The sequence below is a fragment of the Grampus griseus genome, assembly GCF_964374135.1.
Source record: "Grampus griseus genome assembly, chromosome: 5".
NCBI classification, from domain to species: domain Eukaryota; kingdom Metazoa; phylum Chordata; class Mammalia; order Artiodactyla; family Delphinidae; genus Grampus; species Grampus griseus.
This window is the reverse complement of record NC_138998.1, coordinates 137,493,245-137,505,203: the sequence shown is the minus strand read 5'-3', so window position 1 is coordinate 137,505,203 and position 11,959 is coordinate 137,493,245.

Below are 11,959 nucleotides of genomic sequence, written 5' to 3'. Positions count from 1 at the left end.
TCTAGGAGTGAGGCGGTGACAAGAAATTCATTTGAAGAAATGAAGCCCAGCTTTGAATTTTTTCAATCCCGGATTGGATTAAGGAGATTAGGCATTGCTAGTGCCCACAGCTGCCTGCCATAAGTAGATGCAATTTCTCGGTGAACCAAGGAAACACCTTCCCAGATCTCGTTTTTCATACACAATGTCTGGCATTCAATCAAAATAACCTGTGCATGGGGAGACAAAACAATGATATTCAAAAAAGAGAGAATTAAGAGGTAAAGGAAACATACCAACGGGGAAAATAACTATGCTTAATATATTCAAGGAAATGAATACAAAATGAGGATTTTGGTAGAAAAATAGAAACTATAAAGGAGAATCAAAAGAAAATCTTGCAAATGAAACATAAAGTAACAAATTAAGACACTAAGTTTTCATTCACAGATTAGACACAGCTAAAGAGAAAATTAGTGAATTAAAATAACAGAAATATCTAGAAGGAAGCTCAGAAAAGAAACCAGAAGAGAGCCAGAGACCTACAATGTAGAGAAAGCTCTAACATGTATATATCTGAAGGTTCAGAAGGAGAGAAGGGAGAAAATGAGGCAGAAGTAATGTTTGAAGAGATAATGACAGAAAAAATTCCAAAATACGTATCAAATGACATATTCCAGAAGAACTCTGAGCCCTAAGCAAGATAAATAGGAAGAAAACCACATCTAAGTGCATTACAGTAAAATGGCTGGCCACCAAAGACAAAGGGAAACCTCAAAAGAATCAAATCCAAGTTCCCTACAATGGCTGACAAAGACTGCACGACCTGGTCCCCCCGTTCAATTTCATCTCCTGCAACCCTCCACCTTGTTTATGTCACTCTAGCCTTTTATCCCTCAGTTTTATTGAGACATAATTGACATATAACATTGTATTAGTCCACAATGTACAACATAATAATTTGATGAATGTATATATTGCTAAGTAATCACCACAATAAGTTTAGTTAACATCTATACCTCACATAGTTACAAATTTCTTTTTCTTGGGATAATAACTTTTAAGATTTAGAAGCTTTCAAATACATAGTACAGTATTGGTTAGGGTTAGGGTCACCAAGGTGTACATTACATCCCTAGGACTTATTTATCTTATAACTGGAAATGTGTACCTTTGACCCCCTTCACCCATCTCACCCACACTGTACCCCTGGCAACCACCCATCTGTTCTTTGTATCTATGAGTTTTTTTGATTCTACATGTAAGTGAGGTCATACAGTATTTGTCTCTCTGACTTACTTCACTTAGCATAATGCCCTCAAGGCCCGCCCATCCATGATGTCACAAATGGCAAGATTTCCTTCTCTGTTTTTTAATGGCTGAATAATATTCCATTGTACATATATATATATATGTGTGTGTGTGTGTGTGTGTGTGTGTGTGTGTGTGTGTATATATATCTTCACATCTTCTTTATCTACTTATCCATCAATGGACAGTCAGGATGTTTCCATGTCTTGGCTATTGTAAAAGATGCTGTACTGAACACAGGATGCAGATATCTTTTCCAGACAGTGATTTGATTTCCTTTGGATAAATACCCAAATAAATAGGATAAATAATAAATAAATAGGATAAATAAATAGGATAGCTGGATCACAAGATAATTCTAATTTTTAATGTTTTGAGAAACTGCCACACTATTTTCCATAGAGCCTATACCGATTCATAGTCCCGTCAACAGCCATGAGGGTTCCCTCTTCCCCACATCCTCACTAGCGCTTGTCTTCTCTTGTCTTTTTTTTTTTTTTTTTTTGCGCTACACGGGCCTCTCACTGTTGTGGTCTCTCGCGTTGCAGAGCACAGGCCCCGGACGCGCAGGCTCAGCAGCCATGGTTCACGGGCCCAGCCGCTTCACGGCATGTGGGATCTTCCCGGACCGGGGCACGAACCCGTGTCGCCTGCATCGGCAGGCGGACTCTCAACCACTGCGCCACCAGGGAAGCCCTTCTCTTGTCTTTTTGATGATAGCTATCCTAACAGGTGTGAGGTCACTCCAGCCTTCTTGATTGGCTGTTCCTTGAACACAACAAGCTTGTTCCCAAGTCAGGACTTCCGTTCCCTCTCCTTAGAAAGTTCTTCTCAGATATTTGTTTGGCTTCTTCCCTCACATCACTCAGGTTTTGCTCAGACATCACCTCCTAAGAGAGGGTTTCTCCGACCACCCTAGGAATCCCTTGGCTCCCTGCCCATGGTTCTCTGTCTACTTCCATGGTGTTATTTTTCTTCACTACCTGACTCATTATTACATTTATGTATTTATGTATTATTTGGTCCCTGTCACTGGAATGGCGACCCCATGAGGGCAGGAGTGTCTTTTTCACTCCTGTATTGAATACAGTCAGCACTTAACCCATAATTAGCCTCAATAAATATTGTTGGATGCATGCATGAATGAAAGAATGAATGAGTGAAGGCTGGGCACTTGGTAGGTGCTGTAGGCATGTGGAAGAATCCTAAGAGCACTTCATTCTGATGAATTCATCAGGGGACACTTCCTGCAGGGTTGGGTGATCCCTTCATCAGGTGGGATCAGTCCCCAGGTTACCAAGGAAAACAGTTCTTTACAGGCTGTAGGAGACTTACTCTCCCAGCTATGAAGGTGAAACAGTGTAATACAAATTCTCAGAGGCTTTTGGGGATGAAAGGCTCCTTTTCAGAAAGTCCACATTTACTCTGGCTGGGATTACATGTCTCGTGATTTTTCAGTTTAACTTAGAACTTTACGACAGCCAATGAATCTTTTTTAAAAGACCCAGTTAATGCAGTTGAGACTTTTTTCCTGAGATAATTGACATGAAGCTTGAAAGAGATTTAAACAATTTTTTAAAGAAGGCTTTTTATTTATTGAATGGCTAAAGGCAAAATCATCGGTTGCCATAGTGATTGTCTTTGGGGAGTAAAGTGATAAAGATGCCAACAACAAGTGAATATGGCCATAAAATGTCCACCAAGATCCTGCAGCGTGGTTCCTTTTCTCACTCTCTGTCTTCGGTGGTGGCCCTTGGGTAACTGAGGAGTAAATGACTCCAAGTGTTTTCTAGTGTTGCTGAGTGAGTTCAGAGCCTGGGTCTCACTCAGGGTTCATGGCACGAATCTCTGATTTGTTAGATGTGAGTTTCCTGGAGACAGAGATGGGAGGCCTTGGGTGCCAAGGCTAAATTTCCTCTTGGGATGACTTTTGACCCTGTCCTTTTCCTGGGGTCACTGACACACAATACCTCCCTACGTTGTGCTGGGTCACTTCATATCATGAATAATTAATTAAGCAGGGCTTTGCTGCTGGAAAACCCAAGGCCAATTTGGGGTTGACATGCACCATGTTGGCCTCTAATCGATGACTCTGGTGTCCCCCACGCATGAGGATTTTCCAGATTTCTGAGACCTAACTTGGGAACAGCAATGTGGGGATATGATCACAGGGTTCTAGAATCGGGTTTTCTAGAATCTGCACACCAAATTGTGATTTAAAAATTAGATGCCATGCCCTGCTCGTTGCCACCTTCCTGTCTGCCCCTTCCTACAAAGCTCTCTTTTCATCGATACAACTGACCTGAAACTGCAGTCTGTCACGTCTCTTTTGAACTCCCTTGTAGGTTTCAGACGGGGCCGGGTTTTGTACCGAGGATCATTTTCACTCTGCAAGTAGGTGTGCACGAGATTTGATGGCAGCGTAACGTCAGAGACACTTTAATTCCCGAGCCCTGGCTTAGGTGTATGGGGAAAATTTCCAGACGGTGCTCTATTAGATTTTCACCCCAGTTACGCGGGGGCCGTCCCCTGAGTGGTTAGCACGGACCCTGCACTTACGGGGAGAGATTGCCGGGTGTCACTGACAGCTCTGCTCCCAGGCGTAATGACCATCTGGCCCCGATGCAAGAGAGCTGACACTTCTGCTACTGATGGAAACCAGATACAAATGGAACTGATGTAATTGCAGAAAAGCTCGTTAACAGGACCGGGGGCTCTGCCGAGGAGGCCACACAGGGGAAGGGCAGGCTTTGTTTTTGTTCTGTCTTTAAATGAAGACTCTTTCATCGGCACTTTGAAATGCTGCCAATGACCTGCAGTTGCTTGTTCAAGAAATCACGCCAGCGATTTTTGCATGTTTGACACTTCCTTACTTGGAAGGGGACAAGCTGGCAGAATAAGAGGGTACTTTTGCTTTTGGAATGACGGTTTCATGACTTTCTGACATGGGTCCTGTGTGAACTTGGGACGCCATCGGGGGACATGTCTTACTGGCTTGGAGCGTGTCCAGCCCACAGGTGGGCCCAGACCACTTTGGCAAGAAGCGAAAACTGCACATTCAGGTTTATTGCTTAAGTTGGAGGCTTACAAGTCTTGTTTGATTCCCTTCAAAGTTTACTTCCACTTCCTCGGCCGACTGTTCTTTTTCACTTCCCTAATATCTTGTTAAAACCACAGGAAAAAGAAAACATTGTTTCTTGCCAAAGGTCATCTTTTGTAGAAGCACATTTGGCTTTCAAAGGCAGCAGCATTCCTGGCCTCCGTGGAGAAATGCACTGATCTGGTGAACTTTTGAGTTGAATGATCCAGGCAGAGAAAACGTATAGAGGGACCTTGGGAGTCGGCAGAGGTCTGAGCATAACAAGGCAGGAAGGCCATGGGGAGGGGAGGGAGGGGAGAGAGGATGAAATCAGGACAGAATCCAGTTGCCTTTATGTTTACCGTGATGGTGGCGGTTTAGGGAGGCGGGTCCTCTCCCTTCTCACTGCTCCAGACACTGCACCAACTGACCCACGACAGCGGGTCTTCCTTCTTTTGGGGGCATGGTCACCTCAGGGGCCAAGTCTTGGCCTGACTTTGAAGAACCTCCCTTTCATAGCCCAGGACCTCTGCGGGGGGGGGGGGGGGGAGGGTTGGGAACAGTCCCAGGGCTCGTACGCATGCTCCAAGGCTTGGTGGGATCCCATCGCCTGTTCTGTGCAGCCCTCCTGATCCGCCTCAATCTACTGGCCTCCCCTGTGTCACCCCCTCCTTCCATGGTTCCCGTGCTCTACCTAACTGGGCGCTTGGGGTGTTCTGGACGCTCCTGGTCTTTACAGCCAGCTTTTCATTGTCTGATGCCCTCACTACCCTCCACGCCCAGCAGCGCCCTCTGTGTTCGTCAGGCGCAGACCAAAGGTCAACTCTGTGACCCCCATCTGTGTGACAATAGCTCAGTTCTCTAGCCACCAGAGCCACTACCCTCTTTCTCAGAAAGCACTTTGGAGCCAGCCTTGATCTACCTGGTGTCCAGGGGCTGCCCAGCTATCCAGAGACCAGCCTGGTTTTCTTCACCTTCATCTCTTTGTACTTGGTCCAAACAAGTACAAACAACAGGTGTTTAATACACGTCAGCTGGAGGAACAAAAGGGTTACATGGTGGAATCCTCTTCCAGATTTTCAAGGGATCAAGAGAGTTCACCTTCAAAAAAGAGTACGTGAAGGCTGTGTTCCAAAAGAAATATCTAGGAGGTTTGGCTTTCATATCAGAAATAGGAGGTGACCCATATCCTAGCTGGAGAGATGATATTTTGTTAGAGAATTTTGAGTCAAAAGAAGCCTAAGATTAAAGCCTTCAGGCCATTCATCCATCCACCCACCCATCCATTTATCCATCCATCCACCCATTTATCCATATCAAACCATCAATTTATCCATCCATCCATTCATTTATCCATCTATCAAATCATCCATCCAAACCTTTATTCATGTATTTATTTCCCTTCATTTCCCCCCAATACTGATGAGAATATGAAAACATATAAGACAAGCTTCCAGGCTTGAGAATTATCTAGATTTTTTTTTTTCTTAGAGATTTTCATGGCTATGTGATTAATACCAGGAGAAATTTCAAAACAAAATTTGAAAGTAGGGGAATGGATAATGTCCACTGGTGTATCCCTTGATGAAATGTTACATGGCCCTGAAAATGATGGCTGCTAAGGTCAGGCAATAATATGGGAGATTGTGTGATAGAATATTAGGTGAAAAAGTGTATATAACATTTGAAATAAATATAGTCAATAAAAAAGTCTGGAAAGGGGCTTCCCTGGTGGTGCAGTGGTTGAGAGTCCGCCTGCCGATGCAGGGGACACGGGTTCGTGCCCCGGTCCGGGAAGATCCCACATGCCGCGGAGCGGCCGGGCCTGTGAGCCATAGCCGCTGAGCCTGCGCGTCCGGAGCCTGTGCTCCGCAACGGGAGAGGCCACAACAGTGAAAGGCCCACATACTGCAGAAGAAAGTCTGGAAGGATGTAGACACAAATGTGAGCAGCAGCTCGAGCAATGGGGTATGGGTGATTCGTCTTCTTCATTGCACTTCTGTGCATCTCCCATCTTCCCTAATGAGCTCATTCTCCCTGCATTTCCCATTCTCACCAAGCAGAATTCTTTTGCAGAAATTTCTTCCATGTTCCCCTTCCTTCCTTTGGACCACTTGAATCTATATCAGGAGAGTTTATTCCATATTACAGGAAAGATATACTGTCTCTTTTTTTTTTTTAAAGAAATAATTGGAAATTTTTATTTGAGCCACATTTGAGGATTATAACCTGGGAAGAGCATCTCAGAAAGCTCTGAGAACTGTTCCGATATGTCTTTCTGTGATTAAAAAAAAAAAGAAAGTGTGTGTGTATAAAATAAATACACAAAATCAAATATTATAAACACACACACATACATATGAACACATCTATATACATACAAACACACGTATATTCTTTTAATTTTTTTTCAGATGCTTCTGTCTGTTTCCAACCAGATTAAACCTGGGTGGGCTTTGCTGGTGAGCTCCTCTGGACCCCCTGTTGGGAGCCTGGAGAGGAGCCCAAAGACTTCAAGTCAGTCACTTGAAAGAACGTCGTCTCATCTGTGGCCACCCTGAAGAATCAGCTCTCAAGGTCCTTCCTTTGGGAGAAATTATTAAGAGGCCCGTTTACAAGCATTAATGTGAATGTGCCAGTTTCCTCCAAGCAAACCACACTTTCCTCAGCTGATCTTAGCTCACCGTGTTTATCTGGGCTGCACGTCCTTTGCAGTTTAATATTCGATGTCACAGTTTCCCCATGGGCACTTTCCACCGCGTGTCTCTCGAACCTCTCATTTTATCTGCTGCCGTTCCCCCGCTGGTGGTCCTGTGAAGCAGGACCCCCCCTACTCCCTGTCTTCACTTCTGAAATTCATACTGTAATGTGATAGGATGCGTTTTTGTTGGCAGCCTCTGCACAGAGTGAGATTCTGAAGGATCTAGACATGCTCCCGCCAAGGGCGTTTGTATGTGGTTCCACTGCTTGGAAAAGACAGTGACTTTTCCAGGTGTGCGGTGACTTCTATGAAGCCAGATCAAACCTTAGTACCCTCCGATCTGGCCCCTGAGAGCTCTGAGGGTGGCTCTGCCAGGACAGCAGGCCCCTCCAATCACAAACTCACCCTGGGGATGCTTTTGGGTCTCCCACGGTGACCGGGCCTGGGGAGGACTCTGCCTCTTGACGGGGCCCCCCTGTAGCCTTTCCCTGGGCTGCTTGGTGTTAATACTCAGCACTGGACATGCCTTGCTGTTACTGAGTCCTGACTCAGGAGGGAAAGAGAGGTCAGGGCTTTACACGAGGTATCTGCCTTCATCAGAGAAAACAGAGGAGTCGCCCATGGTCAGGCAGGACGGTGAGAGCCGGGCCTGCCATGTGTGTCTGGCTTCCAAATCTTCTCCCTTCACCTCTGTGCTCATGCTTTCCTATATCTCACTCGGCTACACAGCACAAGGGACTCCCATGTCCTGAGTTCCTATACTACCAGGTTAATGTAGAGATAAATACCAAGGAAGAGAACACGTAGAAGAAAATCACCTGTCAGAGCAGCCCCGGTGGCCCACGTGGAAGCCCCCAGCCTTTGGATGGGAGAAGCGTGTAGGGGTCTACATGAAACAGCCTCTTCCAGAGGAGAGGGAGAGCTTGGGAAAACTTCAAAAGGGGACAGATTTTAAAAAATGCAATTATTTTAAGCTCATGAGGACTTGGTGAAGGAGGGTTAGAACTTGGCCTCATTTGAAGGTCGCCGACACCCAGGAGGACCCTGTCTGTCAGGTCCTGTGTAAAGTGATGCATACATGTACGGTGCGCCTTTATAGGTTGTGTGATACTGGAGTTCATGGATCTCATCCACTGAAGCTCTCTGTGACACTGTGCTCTTCGCGTAGACATTATATTCTTATCTGCCGTCATACTGGGCCTGTGTATCCAGCCCTGACAGCCCTTCTGTTTCTCTGTCCTGGGCTAGGGAGGAAATCCATGTTGCTATTCACATTGGATAATGTGGCATTTTGAGGGGTACATTTTTAAAATTTTTGGCCGCATTGCATGGCCTGTGGGATCCTAATTCCTCGACCAGAGATCAAACCCGGCCCCTCGGCAGTGAGAGCGCAGAGTACTAACCACTATACCACCAGGGAATTCCTGCGGTAAATATGTTTTTGCTACTCGGCTTTATTTTTTTTTGAAAAGCCAATATCTTTAGTAGACAAAGGTGACAACGTTCATTTTCCAAAGCAAACTACAAGCAGAAAAAAAAAAAACAAAACTAAGAAGAACCGGGATTTTCCACATTTACCTTGACGGTTCATGCACATTTCTCAGTGAATCACATCAAACATTTACTAAAGATACAATATATGAACTGCATAGTGGAGGAACCTTGCAGAAAGCACCTGAACTAGGGAACAAATGAATATCAGGTGCTGGAAGCACACAAGACACATGATCGCTTCTGTGGTGTTCTGGGCAAAAATCCAAAATAAAATCATAATCTAAAACTCTCACGAAAAATGTCAGTTTTATGCAAATTGCCGTCCACATATACCTCCCATGTTCTCTGACTCTAATAGTATATTTAAACAGTCTTTCTTATCAATATACTTGCTACTCTATTTTTGAATCATGTTGAGATGGTATAAATGAATAGATCAGAAGCCGTCCTCTTCATGTGCAGAATTCATTATTCACACCGAAGCTTTCAGAAGGTTCAAGGTCCTAAAGGGACAGAGAAAGCACAGAGGGTCACTGCTGAGCTGAGCTCTCTGTTCGGTTATAACTTGGAGGTTGCAAGGCTGTGGAGTTTAGTGGGCAGACACGTCCCTGGACCCCCATCCTGCCATCGAAGCCGCGTGTTGCCAGGTGCAGACGTCTCTTCAGAGACTCACTCATATTCTGAGGGCACTTTGGAAAAGAAAACAAAAGAAAACAGTGACAAACCGTAGTTTCCCAAATCTCACAGCGGATGTGATTTGCCAAACAATGAAGCCAACCTCTTATTCTTCACTTGTCATTTAATCAGACTTGACGTACTTTGAATACCAGGAAAAGGGGAACTTGTATTCCCTGGTATTCCCCAAAGAGGAAGTGAAACAAACGAGCAGAACAATTCAATTTAAGAAAAAAAAAAAACCCAAACTGCCTATAGAACTATGACGTATGCCTTCAGTGAACCAGGCATCTAAAATAAGGATGGTACTCAGCACAGATTCTGAGAGGGCTTTTTAAGAACGGAATGAGGAAATGAGGTGTCATCCTGGGCTCCTGGGGTTCAGGGCTTGCCTTGCTTGTGGTGTTTGAAGATCACCCCTGCCAAACCTAGAGCCACGGTCCATGGTTGGAACACTGCCCATGGGCCACTGACATTAAAGAAGCTGAGAAAAGTCCTCTTAAGCACTGCGTGTCTTGTTTGTGGCTTCGAATGATGTCGTGGCTTTGCTTATTCAGTTTAATTCAAGACAGGCAAGCTGCCATTTCTACTGTTCTCAGCTGCTTCCAAAATGGGTCGCCCTTTCCATGGGTTCCTCACCTGGACAGGCTCCCTTCACCTGGGGAAACAGGAGTTCCTAAGTGTATGTTGGCCAGTTTCTACAAGTGGGCTACGATGTACGGGGGACAAGAAGGGGACAAGGAGAGGTGTCTCTTGCACACTTTCTTCTTCCCTTGATAACTCCTGAGTTTTTCTCAGGGTCACCAGGAAGGGTGGCTACTTCACCTGTTGTCACAGCGGCAGGTAAGTTGGGTAGCATCTGCACCTGTTGGCTGCCCCATCTCGCTGAGGGTTGGAGTTGGTTGTGAGGGCGCAGACTATAGGAATCTCTGCGAAAGATGCTGTCCACACGGGGCCACTGGCCAGTCATCGTTATGGTCTCATGGTTACAGGCAGGGCTCAGCCGGGGCCCACGTGTACATGAGTGCCCGGCCAGGCTGGTGGAGGAGACGTGAGACGGTAGGGATGCTGGGAAGGCGGATGAGGGGCCAGGAAGCACAGCGGGCCCCTCACCCTCCTCCTTGGGGAGCCCTTCTCAACCACAGATCCAATTCAAGGGTCCCGGACCCGCTTGGGAACAAACCATATCCCTATTTTCACCACCACCAGCCTTGGACCAAATTTGGCATCTCCTTGCACGGTGGAACCAGTGCCCAGCAGCAGTGGTGGCAGGACTTCCTGCCACATTGTCCCCACGGAAACCCCAGGTCACTTCCCGCTGTGGTACACTTGCTACAGAGTTAGAGAAATTGGGTTTACCCTTTACTCCTTCAAAACATCGGGCGGGCGTGTTAGACTCGCTGCCTGCCCTTGTTATCCAATGAGTTAAAGGAGCACATCTATTTTTTTTTTTCACCAAAGATAATATTTGTTTTTATTATTATTCTGTGAAAGAAGTAAGGTAATCTGATAAATTGGCACTAAGTTAGGCTAATAGGACAATCAAGGGAAAAATATCTTTAAGAGATAGCACATCTATTTCTATACCAGAAAAGGAAACACTGTTCTGATCAGACCGTATGTGTCGGTATCACGGGCTTCCTTTGTAATCGTACGTGTTTTATTTTACGTTATTTGAGAACATTCTTTCGTGAAGGGGTCCAGAGGCTCCCCCCACACGGCCACCCGCATCAGGAGCCTTGGATACAGAGGACTTTTTCCTTCCCTTTGGCCTCAGCATCCAACACTGCACTCTTCTCGCGGAGACTCTGGGGCTGCTTCAGCTGGAACCCGATCCCACGCTTCACGGGGTATCAGCACCAAGCTGGGTGGAGGGTGGCGTTGCCTTCCAGGCCAGGATGGCAAAACCCCTGCAGTGGGAAGGGTCAGAGGCTCGGTCAGCACGGGGGCCGGGAGCCCGGGGAGCGGATGAAAGGCCAGTCTTGGACTTGGCATTCCTTTGGTTTCCTCTTCAAGGCTGCACTTCGAACTCAGACCCCTCCAAGGCGGCTGGTCTTTCGACTGGTGTCGCGGTTCTAAATCCCCTCCACTGAGAGGTCCCTGGACAACCAAGGGGGTCAGTGAGATGAATGGAAGTTTTTTTTCCTTTAACTTTATTTGAGAAGAGCTATTTTGTTATGGAAGTATTAATGTTTGTTCACTGTAGAAAATAGATCAATTAAAAGGAAAAATGTCAACATCGCTTTCTGTCAAATGCTCTGCCCAGGATGTGGGGTAGATCTTTCCATCTTACCCACACTGCTTGTAACCTGCTTTTCTTCTTGCTTAGCTGTATTATGAACATCTTCCCACGTTAAAATGTTTTGCTATGCTACTATTCCTTCAATACGACTTACTTTGTCAATATGGAATTAATTTTTATCCCCGATGTATTTGTTCAATGTCCTGGTGTTAGCACAGTGATTTTTTTTACTATTATAAATGATGCCCACCTTGTGTCCATGAATCAGTATTTGTTTAGCTCAGGAGTAGGTCTGTGTTTTTGGGTCTCAATCTATAAAAGAGGCTTTTGTTTCTTCCTGGCAATACTGTGAGACGTAGAAATTAAAATCAAAATCGAACCTTCCAAGTAACCAGCTGGGCTAGTTGCCCATTCATGAACAATTTCAGCCCAAACTCACGAACTCTTTCTGCGGCCAAGGAACCAGTCAGATGCCAGG